This window comes from Telmatherina bonti, assembly GCF_933228915.1.
Source record: "Telmatherina bonti genome assembly, chromosome: 4".
In the NCBI taxonomy this organism is placed as follows: Eukaryota; Metazoa; Chordata; class Actinopteri; order Atheriniformes; family Telmatherinidae; genus Telmatherina; species Telmatherina bonti.
Genome location: NC_136622.1, coordinates 42,535,569 through 42,557,352, shown reverse-complemented (window position 1 = coordinate 42,557,352; position 21,784 = coordinate 42,535,569). Strand labels below are relative to the sequence as shown.

The 21,784-nt window shown below is 45.0% G+C and overlaps 1 long non-coding RNA gene across 1 annotated transcript in view; it reads right to left on the bottom strand.

Annotated features, from left to right (window-relative positions):
- Nucleotides 1–785: 785 nt before the first annotated feature.
- The window catches only part of LOC306754856, a 40,026-nt gene continuing 19,027 nt past the window's right edge, over nucleotides 786–21,784 (bottom strand). Inside the window, exons 3-4 of the long non-coding RNA XR_013771277.1 lie at nucleotides 1,270–1,367; nucleotides 786–1,104 (exon numbers count right to left, since the gene is read on the bottom strand). This is a non-coding gene — a long non-coding RNA (uncharacterized lncRNA). The remainder of the gene's footprint in view (nucleotides 1,105–1,269; nucleotides 1,368–21,784) is intronic.

The following is a 21,784-nucleotide window of genomic DNA, read 5'->3' as shown; positions in this document are numbered from 1 at the left end:
TTTTGTATTCAGTGACCCATAAATGTCCACATGTACACACATATATATATATATATATATATATATATATATATATATATGTGTGTGTGTGTGTGTGTGTGTGTGTGTGTGTGTGTGTGTGTGTGTGTGTGTATAATTTATTATTTTTTAGGTGGGGCTTTGTCAAATCTACCTATTGTTGAAGACAAACAATTATAGCAATAAAAAAAATTCTACTTTAAAAGTTATGTATTTCACAAATACTTTATTATATCATAAAATGACAACAATGACAAATACCAGAAATTCATTATTTCAATTTAGCTCAAAAGAAAATTTTGTTTTATAATGACAGGATTGTATTTAACATCTTATTTAATACAAATATTTTTGTAAAAAAAAAATTAAAAAAATAAGACATTAATTAGCTCATAATATATTTTGAAATATAAACAGTGGTAAAACAAATCTACACATAAATATTTGTCACAAGCCTTAATAAGACAATAGGCATGAGAAGTGCTTTTGGTGGCGGCTACAGAAAGTAAACACCAGCATACCTTTCCTTAAAAAATCTAACCTCACTCAAACTTTTGACATGACTTTTGCAACAATCTACATTCAGTAGTAATTCTTTGATTACTAAATAATGAACACTAGAACCTGATGAATGAACTGATTTCATATTTGGTTTTCTCCAAGAACAACAAAAAATCAAATAAAACTGGTAGAAGAATTTAGTTTTCCTCTCCTTATTTAAGGCAAATCTCTCAATAATCCTCCTATTAAAGTCTGAATGTCCCCCACAAGCTTATTCTCCATGAAGAGCATGGCATGGCGTTGAGGCGATCCTGTGTCATGGAGTTTCTCACAGTAGAGTAGAAAAGCATTTCTCAGATTCAGCAGTTGTTATGGTGTTGTCATAATGATCTGGAGAAGGCTGTGACTCATCTGAAGGTTGTTCTTTATGAAAAACTGCTACAGAGGCACTGCTGCACCACAACCTTTAACTTCACCGTTCTTGTAGAAGAGGGACAGTTCTGCCTTGGCCTTGTCCAACATGGGACATGCCTCAACAGTCGTGTTTAGCTGCTCCTCAGCGTGCACCAGGATGGTATCACAGACCTGAAGCAAACATCAAAAGTTTTCAATTATAAGAAAGTTAGACCTTAGCAATTCTATTTATCAGGGGTGTCAATAATTCTGTACCAGATCTTCAGTATTGTTCTAGCATCATGTGACCAAAGTAAGAATATAAACTACATGTATTTGACTGAAAATATGACTGACCTCTGTAGCCAGCCTCTGTTGTTCTCCTGGTCCCAGCATCCTGTCTCTTCACCGGCTGTCCAGCAGTGCTGTCCTCACAGAGAGACGGGACTGACATCCTGGTCCAAACAACATAATAACATAATTGAGGTTTTTATGCACTAAAAACATTCATGAAACACCATAATAATCTAAATCTGCCGATCACTTGACCTGTTTAGGTCACAGTCTGGATTAAGAAAAGGTTTATCATAAAACTTAAAAGAATCTTTATTTAAATACCAAAAGAATAAAATGCGATGTGCTTCATAAGACTAATTTGCTGTGATGTCAAGTCAATAAACTTATGGCTTTTACAGTCTTAAATGAGTGACTGCTCTATTTAACAATAACTTTCTGAGTAAACAATAAATTATAGTTTATATAAATATAAATATTTACCTGATGTTGAGCATGTTGTCTTTGAACCTCTGACAAAAAGTTTTAATCCAGACAGGGTCGATGTTTATTTTCTGAAACTGGTTGAACAGCATATCCACATGAGTCATGATTTGGTGGACCAGTACATTTTTTTTCCCACTGAATAGACATTGTTTATGTCCATAAAAATACATTGGATCGGCATCAAAGTTAACTGCATTTCTATTTTGTAGGTCCTTAACATGGTCCACAATGGAGAGGGGGGGGCGGGGTGTCTTCGGCATGAGGCGAGGACCCGATGGATGCCGCTTGCGGCTTTAATTATTATTATTCTCCTAAGCACAACTCACTCAATTTTGACCCCCTTAGACCCCGTGAAAAGTTGCGAAACTTGGCACACACCTCACGTCCGGTGAAAATTTCGATAATTTGGCGTTTGTATGCACGCCAATGCAAAAATGCCTCGACAGCGCCCCCTAGAAACGCCAAAAATGGCCTCTAGAATGGGGAAAAAATTTTTTAGTTTGACGTAGGACGACGAAATTCGGTACACATGTCTATCACATCAAGACAAGTAAAAAAGTCATTGAAACGCCTGTTGTCATGGCAACGGGCTTTCCGCCATCTTGGCGTTTGCGGCCATTTTTTTGCCCGTTTTTGTCAATTTGGGCGCATCGCATTTGAACGAACTAGTCTGAGGCGATTCATGCTATTGGCTCCACATTCGCCATGGAGCTTCGTGACGAGATGGGGACCAAAAGTTATTAAAATCTTTTTGATAGGCGAAAGCGTGTTACCGTGGCAACCCATGGAAAAAAGCGATCTCGCCATGAAACACGGTTTGCTTATATTTCTGCAGAAATACATCCGATCGGAACCAAAATTCTGATAATTCATGTTTGGTAGGTCCTTCACGCATTGTAATATGTATTGTGGGGGGGGCGCATTTTGGGGGGGGCCCCGAGGGGCCCGATAGTCTACTTTGACCTATGGCTACGAAATTCGGTACACATGTATAAGTAACCAAGACGAGCAAAAAACTCTATTGAGAACCTGTTACCATGGCAACGGGGTGTCCGCCATCTTGGTGTTTATGCCCTTTTTATCACTTTAAGCGCATCGTATTTCAACGAACTAGTCTGAGGGGATTCAGGCTATTGGCTCCACATTCGCCATGGAGCTTCGTGACAAGATGGGGACCAAAAGTTATTCAAATCTTTCTGATAGGAGAAAGCGTGTTACCGTGGCAACCCATGGAAAACAGCGTTCTCGCCATGAAACACGGTTTGCTTATATTTCTGCAGAAATACATCCGATCGGTACCAAAATTCCAATAATTCATATTTGGTAGGTCCTTAACGTGTTGTAATATGTATTGTGGGGGGGGCACATTTTGGGGGGGCCCCTAGGGGCCCGATAGTCTACTTTGAGCTAGGGCTACGAAATTCGGCACACATGTGTATCAACCCGAGACAAGCATAAAACTCAATTAAGAGCCTGTTACCATGGCACTGGAGTGTCCGCCATCTTGGAAAAAAGCCTTCTCGCCATGAAACACGGTTTGCTTATATCTTTGCACAAATTCATGCGATGTGCACCAAAATTTTAACTATTCATATTTGGTAGGTCCTTAACACATTATAGAATGTATTGTGGGGGGGGCACTTTTTGGGGGGGCCCTCAGGGGCCCGATTGTCTACTTTCATCTTAGGCTACGAAATTCGGCACACATGTGTAACAACCCAAGGCGAGTAAAAAAGTGCATTGACCACCTGTTACCATGGCAACATGGTGTCCGCCATCTTGGCGTTTATGCCTATTTATTTCTGAATGTGCATTATTTTTTAACAAACTAGTTTTGGATTCATGCCTTTTACTTCACATCTACCCGGAAGCTTTGTGGTGAGTTCGGGTGGAGGGTTCGGCATGAGGCGAGGACCCGATGGATGCCGCTTGCGGCTTTAATTAGGGTCCTCGCCATACGAAGTATGGCAGGGCCCTATTGTTATTGTAATGTTTATTATTATTATTAGGGTCCGAGCCATACGAAGTATGGCAGGGCCCTATTGTTATTGTAATGTTTATTATTATTCTCCTCGTTCTGAGCACAACTCGGCCATTTTTGACCCCCTTAGGCCCCGTGAAAAGTTGCGAAACTTGGCACACACCTCAGTCCCGGCGAAAATAGCGATATTCTGGGGTCCGCGTGCACGCCAATGTGAAAATGCCTCGACGGCGCCCCCTAGAAACGCCAAAAATGGCCTCTAGAATGGGGGAAAAAAATTTTAGTTTGACGTAGGATGACGAAATTCGGTACACATGTCTATCACATCCAGACAAGTAAAAAAGTCATTGAAACGCCTGTTGTCATGGCAACGGGCTTTCCGCCATCTTGGCGTTTGCGGCCATTTTTTGGCCCGTTTTTGTCAATTTGGGCGCATCGCATTTGAACGAACTAGTCTGAGGCGAATCATGCTATTGGCTCCACATTCGCCATGGAGCTTCGTGACAAGATGGGGACCAAAAGTTATTCAAATCTTTTTGATAGGCGAAAGCGTGTTACCGTGGCAACCCATGGAAAAAAGCGATCTCGCCATGAAACACGGTTCACTCATATCTTCGCAGAAATACATCCGATCGGAACCAAAATTACAATAATTCATGTTTGGTAGGTCCTTCACGCATTGTAATATGTATTGTGGGGGGGGGCGCATTTTGGGGGGGCCCCTAGGGGCCCGATAGTCTACTTTGACCTAGGGCTACGAAATTCGGTACACATGTATAAGTAACCAAGACGAGCAAAAAACTCTATTGACAACCTGTTACCATGGCAACGGGGTGTCCGCCATCTTGGCGTTTATGCCCTTTTTATCACTTTAAGCACATCGTATTTCAACGAACTAGTCTGAGGGGATTCAGGCTATTGGCTCCACATTCGCCATGGAGCTTCGTGACAAGATGGGGACCAAAAGTTATTCAAATCTTTCTGATAGGAGAAAGCGTGTTACCGTGGCAACCCATGGAAAAAAGCGTTCTCGCCATGAAACACGGTTTGCTTATATTTCTGCAGAAATACATCCGATCGGAACCAAAATTCCAATAATTCATATTTGGTAGGTCCTTAACGCGTTGTAATATGTATTGTGGGGGCGGCACATTTTGGGGGCGGCCCCTAGGGGCCCGATCGTCTTCTTTGAGCTAGGGCTACGAAATTCGGCACACATGTGTATCAGACCGAGACAAGCATAAAACTCAATTAAGCACCTGTTACCATGGCACTGGAGTGTCCGCCATCTTGGAAAAAAGCCTTCTCGCCATGAAACACGGTTTGCTTATATCTTTGCACAAATTCATGCGATGTGCACCAAAACTTTAACTATTCATATTTGGTAGGTCCTTGACACATTACAGAATTTTTTGTTGGGGGGGGCAGTTTTTTTGGGGGGGCCCTCAGGGGCCCGATCGTCTACTTTCACCTATGGCTATGAAATTCGACACACGTGTAACAACGCAAGGCGAGTAAAAAAGTGCATTGACCACCTGTTACCATGGCAACGGGGTGTCCGCCATCTTGCCGTTTACGCCCATTTAGCACTGTATGTGCATTGTTTTTTAACAAACTAGTTTTGGATTCGTGCCTTTTACTTCACATCCACCCGGAAGCTTTGTGGCGAGTTCGGGTGGAGGGTTCGGCATGAGGCGAGGACCCGATGGATGCCGCTTGCGGCTTTAATTATTATTATTAGGGTCCGAGCCATACGAAGTATGGCAAGGCCCTATTGTTATTGTAATGTTTATTATTTTAAGCACAACTCGCTCAATTTTGACCCCCTTAGACCCCGTGAAAAGTTGCGAAACTTGGCACACACCTCACGTCCGGTGAAAATTTCGATAATTTGGCGTTTGTATGCACGCCAATGCAAAAATGCCTCGACAGCGCCCCCTAGAAACGCCAAAAATGGCCTCTAGAATGGGGAAAAAAAATTTTAGTTTGACGTAGGACGACGAAATTCGGTACACATGTCTATCACATCAAGACAAGTAAAAAAGTCATTGAAACGCCTGTTGTCATGGCAACGGGCTTTCCGCCATCTTGGCGTTTGCGGCCATTTTTTTGCCCGTTTTTGTCAATTTGGGCGCATCGCATTTGAACGAACTAGTCTGAGGCGATTCATGCTATTGGCTCCACATTCGCCATGGAGCTTCGTGACGAGATGGGGACCAAAAGTTATTCAAATCTTTTTGATAGGCGAAAGCGTGTTACCGTGGCAACCCATGGAAAAAAGCGATCTCGCCATGAAACACGGTTCACTCATATCTTCGCAGAAATACATCCGATCGGAACCAAAATTAAAATAATTCATATTTGGTAGGTCCTTCACGCATTGTAATATATATTGTGGGGGGGGCGCATTTTGGGGGGGCCCCTAGGGGCCCGATCGTCTACTTTGAGCTAGGGCTACGAAATTCGGTACACATGTATAAGTAACCAAGACGAGCAAAAAACTCTATTGAGAACCTGTTACCATGGCAACGGGGTGGCCGCCATCTTGGCGTTTATGCCCTTTTTATCACTTTAAGCGCATCGTATTTGAACGAACTAGTCTGAGGGGATTCATGCTATTGGCTCCACATTCCCCATGGAGCTTCGTGACAAGATGGGGACAAAAAGTTATTCAAATCTTTCTGATAGGAGAAAGCGTGTTACCGTGGCAACCCATGGAAAAACGCGTTCTCGCCATGAAACACGGTTTGCTTATATCTCTGCCAAAATGCATCCGATTGGAACCAAAATTCCAATAATTCATATTTGGCAGGTCCTTAACGCGTTGTAATATGTATTGTGGGGGGGGCACATTTTGGGGGCGGCCCCTAGGGGCCCGATCGTCTACTTTGAGCTAGGGCTACGAAATTCGGCACACATGTGTATCAACCCAAGACAAGCAAAAAACTTCATTGTGCAGCCGTTACCATGGCAACGGGGTATCCGCCATCTTGGAAAAAAAACCTTCTCGCCATGAAACACGGTTTGCTTATATCTTTGCACAAATTCATACGATGTGCACCAAAACTGTAACTATTCATATTTGGTAGGTCCTTAACACATTATAGAATGTATTGTGGGGGGGACACTTTTTGGGGGGGCCCCTAGGGGCCCGATCGTCTACTTTCATCTCGGGCTACGAAATTCGGCACACATGTGTATCATCCCAAGACAAGCTAAAAAGTCAATGAAACACATGTTGCCATGGTAACGGGCTGTCCGCCATCTTGGCGTTTACACATTCTTTTCTCAATATGTGAATTGTATTTCTCTATTAAAATGAACTGGCTGTGCGGGTCCTTCACATGTAGCATTAGGAGAACCAGGACTCGGGTGGAGGGTTCGGCATGAGGCGAGGACCCGATGGATGCCGCTTGCGGCTTTAATTATTATTATTCTCCTCGTTCTGAGCACAACTCAGTCAATTTTGACCCCCTTAGACCCCGTGAAAAGTTGCGAAACTTGGCACACACCTCAGTCCCGGCGAAAATAGCGATATTCTGGGGTCCGCGTGCACGCCAATGTAAAAATGCCTCGACGGCGCCCCCTAGAAACGCCAAAAATGGCCTCTAGAATGGGGAAAAAAAATTTTAGTTTGACGTAGGACGACGAAATTCGGTACACATGTCTATCACATGAAGACAAGTAAAAAAGTCATTGAAACGCCTGTTGTCATGGCAACGGGCTTTCCGCCATCTTGGCGTTTGCGGCCATTTTTTGGCCCGTTTTTGTCAATTTGGGCGCATCGCATTTGAACGAACTAGTCTGAGGCGATTCATGCTATTGGCTCCACATTCGCCATGGAGCTTCGTGACAAGATGGGGACAAAAAGTTATTCAAATCTTTTTGATAGGCGAAAGCGTGTTACCGTGGCAACCCATGGAAAAAAGCGATCTCGCCATGAAACACGGTTCACTCATATCTTCGCAGAAATACATCCGATCGGAACCAAAATTAAAATAATTCATGTTTGGTAGGTCCTTCACGCATTGTAATATGTATTGTGGGGGGGGCGCATTTTGGGGGGGGGCCCCTAGGGGCCCGATAGTCTACTTTGACCTAGGGCTACGAAATTCGGTACACATGTATAAGTAACCAAGACGAGTAAAAAACTCTATTGACAACCTGTTACCATGGCAACGGGGTGTCCGCCATCTTGGCGTTTATGCCCTTTTTATCACTTTAAGCACATCGTATTTCAACGAACTAGTCTGAGGGGATTCAGGCTATTGGCTCCACATTCGCCATGGAGCTTCGTGACAAGATGGGGACCAAAAGTTATTCAAATCTTTCTGATAGGAGAAAGCGTGTTACCGTGGCAACCCATGGAAAAACGCGTTCTCGCCATGAAACACGGTTTGCTTATATCTCTGCCAAAATGCATCCGATCGGAACCAAAATTCCAATAATTCATATTTGGCAGGTAATTAACGCATTGATATATGTATTGTCGGGGGGGGCACACTTTGGGGGGGGCCCCTAGGGGCCCGATCGTCTACTTTGAGCTAGGGCTACGAAATTCGGCACACATGTGTATCAACCCGAGACAAGCAAGAAACTATATTAAACACCTGTTACCATGGCACTGGAGTGTCCGCCATCTTGGAAAAAAACCTTCTCTCCATGAAACACGGTTTGCTTATATCTTTGCACAAATTCATGCGATGTGCACCAAAACGGTAAATATTAATATTTGGTAGGTCCTTAACACATTATAGAATGTATTGTGGGGGGGACACTTTTTGGGGGGGCCCCAAGGGGCCCGATCGTCTACTTTCATCTCGGGCTACGAAATTCGGCACACATGTGTATCATCCCAAGACAAGCTAAAAAGTCAATGAAACACATGTTGCCATGGTAACGGGCTGTCCGCCATCTTGGCGTTTACACACATTATTTTCTCAATATGTGAATTGTAAATCTCTATTAAAATGAACTGGCTGTGCAGGTCCTTCACATGTAGCATTAGGAGAACCAGGAGTCGGGTGGAGGGTTCGGCATGAGGCGAGGACCCGATGGATGCCGCTTGCGGCTTTAATTAGGGTCCGAGCCATACGAAGTATGGCAAGGCCCTATTGTTATTGTAATGTTTATTATTATTATTCTCCTCGTTCTGAGCACAACTCACTCAATTTTGACCCCCTTAGACCCCGTGAAAAGTTGCGAAACTTGGCACACACCTCAGTCCCGGCGAAAATAGCGATATTCTGGGGTCTGCGTGCACGCCAATGTAAAAATGCCTCGACTGCGCCCCCTAGAAACGCCAAAAATGGCCTCTAGAATGGGGAAAAAAAATTTTAGTTTGACGTAGGACGACGAAATTCGGTACACATGTCTATCACATGAAGACAAGTAAAAAAGTCATTGAAACGCCTGTTGTCATGGCAACGGGCTTTCCGCCATCTTGGCGTTTGCGGCCATTTTTTGGCCCGTTTTTGTCAATTTGGGCGCATCGCATTTGAACGAACTAGTCTGAGGGGATTCATGCTATTGGCTCCACGTTCGCCATGGAGCTTCGTGACAAGATGGGGACCAAAAGTTATTCAAATCTTTTTGATAGGCGAAAGCGTGTTACCGTGGCAACCCATGGAAAAAAGCGATCTCGCCATGAAACACGGTTCACTCATATCTTCGCAGAAATACATCCGATCGGAACCAAAATTAAAATAATTTATATTTGGTAGGTCCTTCATGCATTGCAATATGTATTGTGGGGGGGGGGCGCATTTTGGGGGGGCCCCTAGGGGCCCGATAGTCTACTTTGACCTAGGGCTACGAAATTAGGTACACATGTATAAGTAACCAAGACGAGCAAAAAACTCTATTGAGAACCTGTTACCATGGCAACGGGGTGTCCGCCATCTTGGCGTTTATGCCCTTTTTATCACTTTAAGCGCATCGTATTTGAACGAACTAGTCTGAGGGGATTCATACTATTGGCTCCACATTCCCCATGGAGCTTCGTGACAAGATGGGGACAAAAAGTTATTCAAATCTTTATGATAGGAGAAAGCGTGTTACCGTGGCAACCCATGGAAAACAGAGTTCTCGCCATGAAACACGGTTTGCTTATATCTCTGCCAAAATGCATCCGATCGGAACCTAAATTCCAATAATTCATATTTGGCAGGTCCTTAACGCATTGTAATATGTATTGTGGGGGGGGCACATTTTAGGGGGGGCCCCTAGGGGCCCGATCGTCTACTTTGACCTAGGGCTACGAAATTCGGCACACATGTGTATCAACCCAAGACAAGCAAAAAACTTCATTGTGCAGCCGTTACCATGGCAACAGGGTGTCCGCCATCTTGCAAAAAAACCTTCTCGCCATCAAACACGGTTTGCCTATATCTTTGCACAAATTCATACGATGTGCACCAAAACGGTAACTATTCATATTTGGTAGGTCCTTAACACATTATAGAATGTATTGTGGGGGAGACACTTTTTGGGGGGGCCCCAAGGGGCCCGATCGTCTACTTTCATCTCGGGCTACGAAATTCGGCACACATGTGTATCATCCCAAGACAAGCTAAAAAGTCAATGAAACACATGTTGCCATGGTAACGGGCTGTCCGCCATCTTGGCGTTTACACACATTCTTTTCTCAATATGTGAATTGTATTTCTCTATTAAAAGGAACTGGCTGTGCGGGTCCGTCACATTTAGCATTAGGAGAACCAGGACTCGGGTGGAGGGTTCGGCATGAGGCGAGGACCCGATGGATGCCGCTTGCGGCTTTAATTAGGGTCCGAGCCATACGAAGTATGGCAGGGCCCTATTGTTATTGTAATGTTTATTATTATTCTCCTCGTTCTGAGCACAACTCGGCTATTTTTCACCCCCTTAGGCCCCGTGAAAAGTTGCGAAACTTGGCACACACCTCAGTCCCGGCGAAAATAGCGATATTCTGGGGTCCGCGTGCACGCCAATGCAAAAATGCCTCGACGGCGCCCCCTGGAAACGCCAAAAATGGCCTCTAGAATGGGGTCAAAAAAATTTAGTTTGACGTAGGACGACAAAATTCGGTACACATGTCTATCACATCAAGACAAGTAAAAAAGTCATTGAAACGCCTGTTGTCATGGCAACGGGCTTTCCGCCATCTTGGCGTTTGCGGCCATTTTTTGGCCCGTTTTTGTCAATTTGGGCGCATCGCATTTGAACGAACTAGTCTGAGGCGATTCATGCTATTGGCTCCACATTCGCCATGGAGCTTCGTGACAAGATGGGTACCAAAAGTTATTCAAATCTTTTTGATAGGAGAAAGCGTGTTACCGTGGCAACCCATGGAAAAAAGCGTTCTCGCCATGAAACACGGTTCACTCATATCTTCGCAGAAATACATCCGATCGGAACCAAAATTAAAATAATTCATGTTTGGTAGGTCCTTCACGCATTGTAATATGTATTGTGGGTGGGGCGCATTTTGGGGGGGGGCCCCTAGGGGCCCGATAGTCTACTTTGACCTATGGCTATGAAATTCGGTACACATGTATAAGTAACCAAGACGAGCAAAAAACTCTATTGAGAACCTGTTACCATGGCAACGGGGTGTCCGCCATCTTGGCGTTTATGCCCTTTTTATCACTTTAAGCGCATCGCATTTGAACGAACTAGTCTGAGGGGATTCAGGCTATTGGCTCCACATTCGCGATGGAGCTTCGTGACAAGATGGGGACCAAAAGCTATTCAAATCTTTCTGATAGGAGAAAGCGTGTTACCGTGGCAACCCATGGAAAAAAGCGTTCTCGCCATGAAACACGGTTCACTCATATCTTCGCAGAAATACATCCGATCGGAACCAAAATTCAGATAATTCATATTTGGTAGGTCCTTAACGCATTGTAATATGTATTGTGGGGGGGGGCACATTTTCGGGGGGGCCCCTAGGGGCCCGATTGTCTACTTTGACCTATGGCTACGAAATTCGGTACACATGTATAAGTAACCAAGACGAGCAAAAAAACTCTATTGAGATCCTGTTACCATGGCAACGGGGTGTCCGCCATCTTGGCGTTTATGCCCTTTTTATCACTTTAAGCGCATCGTATTTGAACGAACTAGTCTGAGGCGATTCATGCTATTGGCTCCACATTCGCCATGGAGCTTCGTGACAAGATGGGGACCAAAAGTTATTCAAATCTTTCTGATAGGAGAAAGCTTGTTACCGTGGCAACCCATGGAAAAAAGCGTTCTCGCCATGAAACACGGTTTGCTTATATCTCTGCAGAAATGCATCCGATCGGAACCAAAATTCCAATCATTCATATTTGGTAGGTCCTTAACGCATTGTAATATGTATTGTGGAGGGGGCACATTTTGGGGGCGGCCCCTAGGGGCCCGATCGTCTACTTTGACCTAGGGCTACGAAATTCGGTACACATGTATAAGTAACCAAGACGAGCAAAAAACTCTATTGAGAACCTGTTACCATGGCAACGGGGTGTCCGCCATCTTGAAAAAAATACTCCTCGCCATGAAACACGGTTCACTCATATCTTCGCAGAAATACATCCGATCGGAACCAAAATTCCAATACTTCATATTTGGTAGGTCCTTAACGCATTGTAATATGTATTGTAGGGGGGGGGGGCACATTTTGGGGGGGCCCCTAGGGGCCCGATCGTCTACTTTGAGCTAGGGCTACGAAATCCGGCACACATGTGTATCAACCCTAGACAAGCAAAAAACTCAATTAAGCACCTGTTACCATGGCAATGGAGTGTCCGCCATCTTGGAAAAAAACCTTCTCGCCATGAAACACGGTTTGCTTATATCTTTGCACAAATTCATGCGATGTGCACCAAAACTTTAACTATTCATATTTGGTAGGTCCTTAACACATTATAGAATGTATTGTGGGGGGGGGGCACTTTCTGGGGGGGGCCCTCAGGAGCCCGATTGTCTACTTTCACCTATGGCTACGAAATCCGGCACACATGTGTAACAACCCAAGGCGAGTAAAAAAGTGCATTGACCACCTGTTACCATGGCAACGGGGTGTCCGCCATCTTGGTGTTTACGCCCATTTAGCACTGTATGTACATTGTTTTTGAACAAACTAGCTTTGGATTCGTGCCTTTTACTTCACATCCACCCGGAAGCTTTGTGGCGAGTTCGGGTGGAGGGTTCGGCATGAGGCGAGGACCCGATGGATGCCGCTTGCGGCTTTAATTATTATTATTATTATTAGGGTCCGAGCCATACGAAGTATGGCAAGGCCCTATTGTTTTCCAAATGTTTATTATTATTCTCCTAAGCACAACTCACTCAATTTTGACCCCCTTAGGCCCCGTGAAAAGTTGCGAAACTTGGCACACACCTCACGTCCGGTGAAAATTTCGATAATTTGGCGTTTGTATGCACGCCAATGCAAAAATGCCTCGACGGCGCCCCCTAGAAACGCCAAAAATGGCCTCTAGAATGGGGAAAAAAAATTTTAGTTTGACGTAGGACGACGAAATTCGGTACACATGTCTATCACATCAAGACAAGTAAAAAAGTCATTGAAACGCCTGTTGTCATGGCAACGGGCTGTCCGCCATCTTGGCGTTTGCGGCCATTTTTTTGCCCGTTTTTGTCAATTTGGGCGCATCGCATTTGAACGAACTAGTCTGAGGCGATTCATGCTATTGGCTCCACATTCGCCATGGAGCTTCGTGACAAGATGGGGACCAAAAGTTATTCAAATCTTTTTGATAGGCGAAAGCGTGTTACCGTGGCAACCCATGGAAAAAAGCGATCTCGCCATGAAACACGGTTCACTCATATCTTCGCAGAAATACATCCGATCGGAACCAAAATTACAATAATTCATATTTGGTAGGTCCTTCACGCATTGTAATATGTATTGTGGGGGGGGGGCGCATTTTGGGGGGGCCCCTAGGGGCCCGATAGTCTACTTTGACCTAGGGCTACGAAATTCGTTACACATGTATAAGTAACCAAGACGAGCAAAAAACTCCATTGAGAACCTGTTACCATGGCAACGGGGTGTCCGCCATCTTGGCGTTTATGCCCTTTTTATCACTTTAAGCACAACGTATTTCAACGAACTAGTCTGAGGGGATTCAGGCTATTGGCTCTACATTCGCCATGGAGCTTCGTGACAAGATGGGGACCAAAAGTTATTCAAATCTTTCTGATAGGAGAAAGCGTGTTACCGTGGCAACCCATGGAAAAAAGCGTTCTCGCCATGAAACACGGTTTGCTTATATTTCTGCAGAAATACATCCGATCGGAACCAAAATTCCAATAATTCATATTTGGTAGGTCCTTAACGCGTTGTAATATGTATTGTGGGGGGGGCACATTTTGGGGGGGGGCCTAGGGGCCCGATTGTCTACTTTGAGCTAGGGCTACGAAATTCGGCACACATGTGTATCAACCCGAGACAAGCATAAAACTCAATTAAGCACCTGTTACCATGGCACTGGAGTGTCCGCCATCTTGAAAAAAATCCTCCACGCCATGAAACACGGTTCACTCATATCTTGGTAGAAATGCATCTGATCTGCACCAAAGTGGAAAACATTCATATTTGGTAGGTCCTTAACATATTTTAATATGTATTGTGGGGGTGGCACATTTTGGGGGGGGGCCCTAGGGGCCCGATCGTCTACTTTGACGTAGGGCTACGAAATTCGGCACACATGTCTAACATCCCAAGACGAGCTGAAAAGTCAATGAAACACATGTTGCCATGGTAACGGGCTGGCCACCATCTTGGCGTTTACACACATTCTTTTCTCAATATGTGAATTGTATTTCTCTATTAAAATGAACTGTCTCTGCGGGTCCTTCACATGTAGCATTAGGAGAACCAGGACTCGGGTGGAGGGTTCGGCATGAGGCGAGGACCCGATGGATGCCGCTTGCGGCTTTAATTAGGGTCCTCGCCATACGAAGTATGGCAGGGCCCTATTGTTATTGTAATGTTTATTATTATTATTATTATTTTTTTCCTCAGCACAACTCACTCAATTTTGACCCCCTTAGACCTGGTGAAAAGTTGCGAAACTTGGCACACACCTCAGTCCCGGCGAAAATAGCGATATTCTGGGGTCCATGTGCACGCCAATGTAAAAATGCCTCGACGGCGCCCCCTAGAAACGCCAAAGATGGAAAATAAAATGGGGTGTCAAAAGTCTACTTTCACGTAGGACAACGAAATTCGGTACACATGTCTACCACCTCAAGACGACCAAAAAAGTCAATCGTAGACCTGGCGTCATGGCAACGGGATGTCAGCCATCTTGGCGTTTGCGGCCATTTTTTTGCCCGTTTTTGTCAATTTGGGCGCATCGCATTTGAACGAACTAGTCTGAGGCGATTCATGCTATTGGCTCCACATTCGCCATGGAGCTTCGTGACAAGATGGGGACCAAAAGTTATTCAAATCTTTTTGATAGGTGAAAGCGTGTTACCGTGGCAACCCATGGAAAAAAGCGATCTCGCCATGAAACACGGTTCACTCATATCTTCGCAGAAATACATCCGATCGGAACCAAAATTAAAATAATTCATATTTGGTAGGTCCTTCACGCATTGTAATATATATTGTGGGGGGGGCGCATTTTGGGGGGGCCCCTAGGGGCCCGATCGTCTACTTTGAGCTAGGGCTACGAAATTCGGTACACATGTATAAGTAACCAAGACGAGCAAAAAACTCTATTGAGAACCTGTTACCATGGCAACGGGGTGGCCGCCATCTTGGCGTTTATGCCCTTTTTATCACTTTAAGCGCATCGTATTTGAACGAACTAGTCTGAGGGGATTCATGCTATTGGCTCCACATTCCCCATGGAGCTTTGTGACAAGATGGGGACCAAAAGTTATTCAAATCTTTTTGATAGGTGAAAGCGTGTTACCGTGGCAACCCATGGAAAAATGCGTTCTCGCCATGAAACACGGTTTGCTTATATCTCTGCAGAAATTCATCCGATCGGAACCAAAATTCCAATTATTCATATTTGGTAGGTCCTTAACGCATTGTAATATGTATTGTGGGGGGGGCACATTTTGGGGGGGGGCCCCTAGGGGCCCGATCGTCTACTTTGAGCTAGGGCTACGAAATTCGGCACACATGTGTATCAACCCGAGACAAGCATAAAACTCAATTAAGAGCCTGTTACCATGGCACTGGAGTGTCCGCCATCTTGGAAAAAAGCCTTCTCGCCATGAAACACGGTTTGCTTATATCTTTGCACAAATTCATGCGATGTGCACCAAAATTTTAACTATTCATATTTGGTAGGTCCTTAACACATTATAGAATGTATTGTGGGGGGGGCACTTTTTGGGGGGGCCCTCAGGGGCCCGATTGTCTACTTTCATCTTAGGCTACGAAATTCGGCACACATGTGTAACAACCCAAGGCGAGTAAAAAAGTGCATTGACCACCTGTTACCATGGCAACATGGTGTCCACCATCTTGGCGTTTATGCCTATTTATTACTGAATGTGCATTATTTTTTAACAAACTAGTTTTGGATTCATGCCTTTTACTTCACATCTACCCGGAAGCTTTGTGGTGAGTTCGGGTGGAGGGTTCGGCATGAGGCGAGGACCCGATGGATGCCGCTTGCGGCTTTAATTAGGGTCCGAGCCATACGAAGTATGGCAAGGCCCTATTGTTATTGTAATGTTTATTATTTTAAGCACAACTCGCTCAATTTTGACCCCCTTAGACCCCGTGAAAAGTTGCGAAACTTGGCACACACCTCACGTCCGGTGAAAATTTCGATAATTTGGCGTTTGTATGCACGCCAATGCAAAAATGCCTCGACAGCGCCCCCTAGAAACGCCAAAAATGGCCTCTAGAATGGGGAAAAAAAATTTTAGTTTGACGTAGGACGACGAAATTCGGTACACATGTCTATCACATCAAGACAAGTAAAAAAGTCATTGAAACGCCTGTTGTCATGGCAACGGGCTTTCCGCCATCTTGGCGTTTGCGGCCATTTTTTTGCCCGTTTTTGTCAATTTGGGCGCATCGCATTTGAACGAACTAGTCTGAGGCGATTCATGCTATTGGCTCCACATTCGCCATGGAGCTTCGTGACGAGATGGGGACCAAAAGTTATTCAAATCTTTTTGATAGGCGAAAGCGTGTTACCGTGGCAACCCATGGAAAAAAGCGATCTCGCCATGAAACACGGTTCACTCATATCTTCGCAGAAATACATCCGATCGGAACCAAAATTAAAATAATTCATATTTGGTAGGTCCTTCACGCATTGTAATATATATTGTGGGGGGGGCGCATTTTGGGGGGGCCCCTAGGGGCCCGATCGTCTACTTTGAGCTAGGGCTACGAAATTCGGTACACATGTATAAGTAACCAAGACGAGCAAAAAACTCTATTGAGAACCTGTTACCATGGCAACGGGGTGGCCGCCATCTTGGCGTTTATGCCCTTTTTATCACTTTAAGCGCATCGTATTTGAACGAACTAGTCTGAGGGGATTCATGCTATTGGCTCCACATTCCCCATGGAGCTTCGTGACAAGATGGGGACAAAAAGTTATTCAAATCTTTCTGATAGGAGAAAGCGTGTTACCGTGGCAACCCATGGAAAAACGCGTTCTCGCCATGAAACACGGTTTGCTTATATCTCTGCCAAAATGCATCCGATTGGAACCAAAATTCCAATAATTCATATTTGGCAGGTCCTTAACGCGTTGTAATATGTATTGTGGGGGGGGCACATTTTGGGGGCGGCCCCTAGGGGCCCGATCGTCTACTTTGAGCTAGGGCTACGAAATTCGGCACACATGTGTATCAACCCAAGACAAGCAAAAAACTTCATTGTGCAGCCGTTACCATGGCAACGGGGTATCCGCCATCTTGGAAAAAAAACCTTCTCGCCATGAAACACGGTTTGCTTATATCTTTGCACAAATTCATACGATGTGCACCAAAACTGTAACTATTCATATTTGGTAGGTCCTTAACACATTATAGAATGTATTGTGGGGGGGACACTTTTTGGGGGGGCCCCTAGGGGCCCGATCGTCTACTTACATCTCGGGCTACGAAATTCGGCACACATGTGTATCATCCCAAGACAAGCTAAAAAGTCAATGAAACACATGTTGCCATGGTAACGGGCTGTCCGCCATCTTGGCGTTTACACACATTCTTTTCTCAATATGTGAATTGTATTTCTCTATTAAAATGAACTGGCTGTGCGGGTCCTTCACATGTAGCATTAGGAGAACCAGGACTCGGGTGGAGGGTTCGGCATGAGGCGAGGACCCGATGGATGCCGCTTGCGGCTTTAATTATTATTATTATTTTTTTCCTCAGCACAACTCACTCAATTTTGACCCCCTTAGACCTGGTGAAAAGTTGCGAAACTTGGCACACACCTCAGTCCCGGCGAAAATAGCGATATTCTGGGGTCCATGTGCACGCCAATGTAAAAATGCCTCGACGGCGCCCCCTAGAAACGCCAAAGATGGAAAATAAAATGGGGTGTCAAAAGTCTACTTTCACGTAGGACAACGAAATTCGGTACACATGTCTACCACCTCAAGACGACCAAAAAAGTCAATCGTAGACCTGGCGTCATGGCAACGGGATGTCAGCCATCTTGGCGTTTGCGGCCATTTTTTTGCCCGTTTTTGTCAATTTGGGCGCATCGCATTTGAACGAACTAGTCTGAGGCGATTCATGCTATTGGCTCCACATTCGCCATGGAGCTTCGTGACAAGATGGGGACCAAAAGTTATTCAAATCTTTTTGATAGGTGAAAGCGTGTTACCGTGGCAACCCATGGAAAAAAGCGATCTCGCCATGAAACACGGTTCACTCATATCTTCGCAGAAATACATCCGATCGGAACCAAAATTAAAATAATTCATATTTGGTAGGTCCTTCACGCATTGTAATATATATTGTGGGGGGGGCGCATTTTGGGGGGGCCCCTAGGGGCCCGATCGTCTACTTTGAGCTAGGGCTACGAAATTCGGTACACATGTATAAGTAACCAAGACGAGCAAAAAACTCTATTGAGAACCTGTTACCATGGCAACGGGGTGGCCGCCATCTTGGCGTTTATGCCCTTTTTATCACTTTAAGCGCATCGTATTTGAACGAACTAGTCTGAGGGGATTCATGCTATTGGCTCCACATTCCCCATGGAGCTTCGTGACAAGATGGGGACAAAAAGTTATTCAAATCTTTCTGATAGGAGAAAGCGTGTTACCGTGGCAACCCATGGAAAAACGCGTTCTCGCCATGAAACACGGTTTGCTTATATCTCTGCCAAAATGCATCCGATTGGAACCACAATTCCAATAATTCATATTTGGAAGCTCCTTAACGCGTTGTAATATGTATTGTGGGGGGGGCACATTTTGGGGGCGGCCCCTAGGGGCCCGATCGTCTACTTTGAGCTAGGGCTACGAAATTCGGCACACATGTGTATCAACCCAAGACAAGCAAAAAACTTCATTGTGCAGCCGTTACCATGGCAACGGGGTATCCGCCATCTTGGAAAAAAAACCTTCTCGCCATGAAACACGGTTTGCTTATATCTTTGCACAAATTCATACGATGTGCACCAAAACTGTAACTATTCATATTTGGTAGGTCCTTAACACATTATAGAATGTATTGTGGGGGGGACACTTTTTGGGGGGGCCCCTAGGGGCCCGATCGTCTACTTTCATCTCGGGCTACGAAATTCGGCACACATGTGTATCATCCCAAGACAAGCTAAAAAGTCAATGAAACACATGTTGCCATGGTAACGGGCTGTCCGCCATCTTGGCGTTTACACATTCTTTTCTCAATATGTGAATTGTATTTCTCTATTAAAATGAACTGGCTGTGCGGGTCCTTCACATGTAGCATTAGGAGAACCAGGACTCGGGTGGAGGGTTCGGCATGAGGCGAGGACCCGATGGATGCCGCTTGCGGCTTTAATTATTATTATTATTCTCGTTCTAAGCACAACTCACTCAATTTTGACCCCCTTAGACCCCGTGAAAAGTTGCGAAACTTGGCACACACCTCACGTCCGGTTAAAATTTCGATAATTTGGCGTTTGTATGCACGCCAATGCAAAAATGCCTAGACAGCGCCCCCTAGAAACGCCAAAAATGGCATCTAGAATGGGGAAAAAAATTTTTAGTTTGACGTAGGACGACGAAATTCGGTACACATGTCTATCACATCAAGACAAGTAAAAAACTCATTGAAACGCCTGTTGTCATGGCAACGGGCTGTCCGCCATCTTGGCGTTTGCGGCCATTTTTTGGCCCGTTTTTGTCAATTTGGGCGCATCGCATTTGAACGAACTAGTCTGAGGGGATTCATGCTATTGGCTCCACATTCGCCATGGAGCTTCGTGACAAGATGGGGACCAAAAGCTATTCAAATCTTTTTGATAGGAGAAAGCGTGTTACCGTGGCAACCCATGGAAAAAAGCGATCTCGCCATGAAACACGGTTTGCTTATATTTCTGCAGAAATACATCCGATCGGAACCAAAATTCTGATAATTCATGTTTGGTAGGTCCTTCACGCATTGTAATATGTATTGTGGGGGGGGCGCATTTTGGGGGGGGCCCCGAGGGGCCCGATAGTCTACTTTGACCTATGGCTACGAAATTCGGTACACATGTATAAGTAACCAAGACGAGCAAAAAACTCTATTGAGAACCTGTTACCATGGCAACGGGGTGTCCGCCATCTTGGCGTTTATGCCCTTTTTATCACTTTAAGCGCATCGTATTTCAACGAACTAGTCTGAGGGGATTCAGGCTATTGGCTCCACATTCGCCATGGAGCTTCGTGACAAGATGGGGACCAAAAGTTATTCAAATCTTTCTGATAGGAGAAAGCGTGTTACCGTGGCAACCCATGGAAAACAGCGTTCTCGCCATGAAACACGGTTTGCTTATATTTCTGCAGAAATACATCCGATCGGTACCAAAATTCCAATAATTCATATTTGGTAGGTCCTTAACGTGTTGTAATATGTATTGTGGGGGGGGCACATTTTGGGGGGGCCCCTAGGGGCCCGATAGTCTACTTTGAGCTAGGGCTACGAAATTCGGCACACATGTGTATCAACCCGAGACAAGCATAAAACTCAATTAAGAGCCTGTTACCATGGCACTGGAGTGTCCGCCATCTTGGAAAAAAGCCTTCTCGCCATGAAACACGGTTTGCTTATATCTTTGCACAAATTCATGCGATGTGCACCAAAATTTTAACTATTCATATTTGGTAGGTCCTTAACACATTATAGAATGTATTGTGGGGGGGGCACTTTTTGGGGGGGCCTTCAGGGGCCCGATTGTCTACTTTCATCTTAGGCTACGAAATTCGGCACACATGTGTAACAACCCAAGGCGAGTAAAAAAGTGCATTGACCACCTGTTACCATGGCAACATGGTGTCCGCCATCTTGGCGTTTATGCCTATTTATTACTGAATGTGCATTATTTTTTAACAAACTAGTTTTGGATTCGTGCCTTTTACTTCACATCTACCCGGAAGCTTTGTGGTGAGTTCGGGTGGAGGGTTCGGCATGAGGCGAGGACCCGATGGATGCCGCTTGCGGCTTTAATTATTATTATTATTTTTGTCAGCACAACTCGGCCATTTTTGACCCCCTTAGGCCCCGTGAAAAGTTGCCAAAATTGGCACACACCTCAGTCCCGGTGAAAATAGCAATATTCTGGGGTCCGCGTGCACGCCAATGCAAAAATGCCTCGACGGCGCCCCCTAGAAACGCCAACAATGGCCTCCAGAATGGGGTCAAAAAAATTTAGTTTGACGTAGGACGACGAAATTCGGTACACATGTCTATCACATGAAGACAAGTCAAAAAGTCATTGAAACGCCTGTTGTCATGGCAACGGGCTGTCCGCCATCTTGGCGTTTGCGGCCATTTTTTTGCCCGTTTTTGTCAATTTGGGCGCATCGCATTTGAACGAACTAGTCTGAGGGGATTCATGCTATTGGCTCCACATTCGCCGTGGAGCTTCGTGACAAGATGGAGACCAAAAGTTATTCAAATCTTTTTGATAAGAGAAAGCGTGTTACCGTGGCA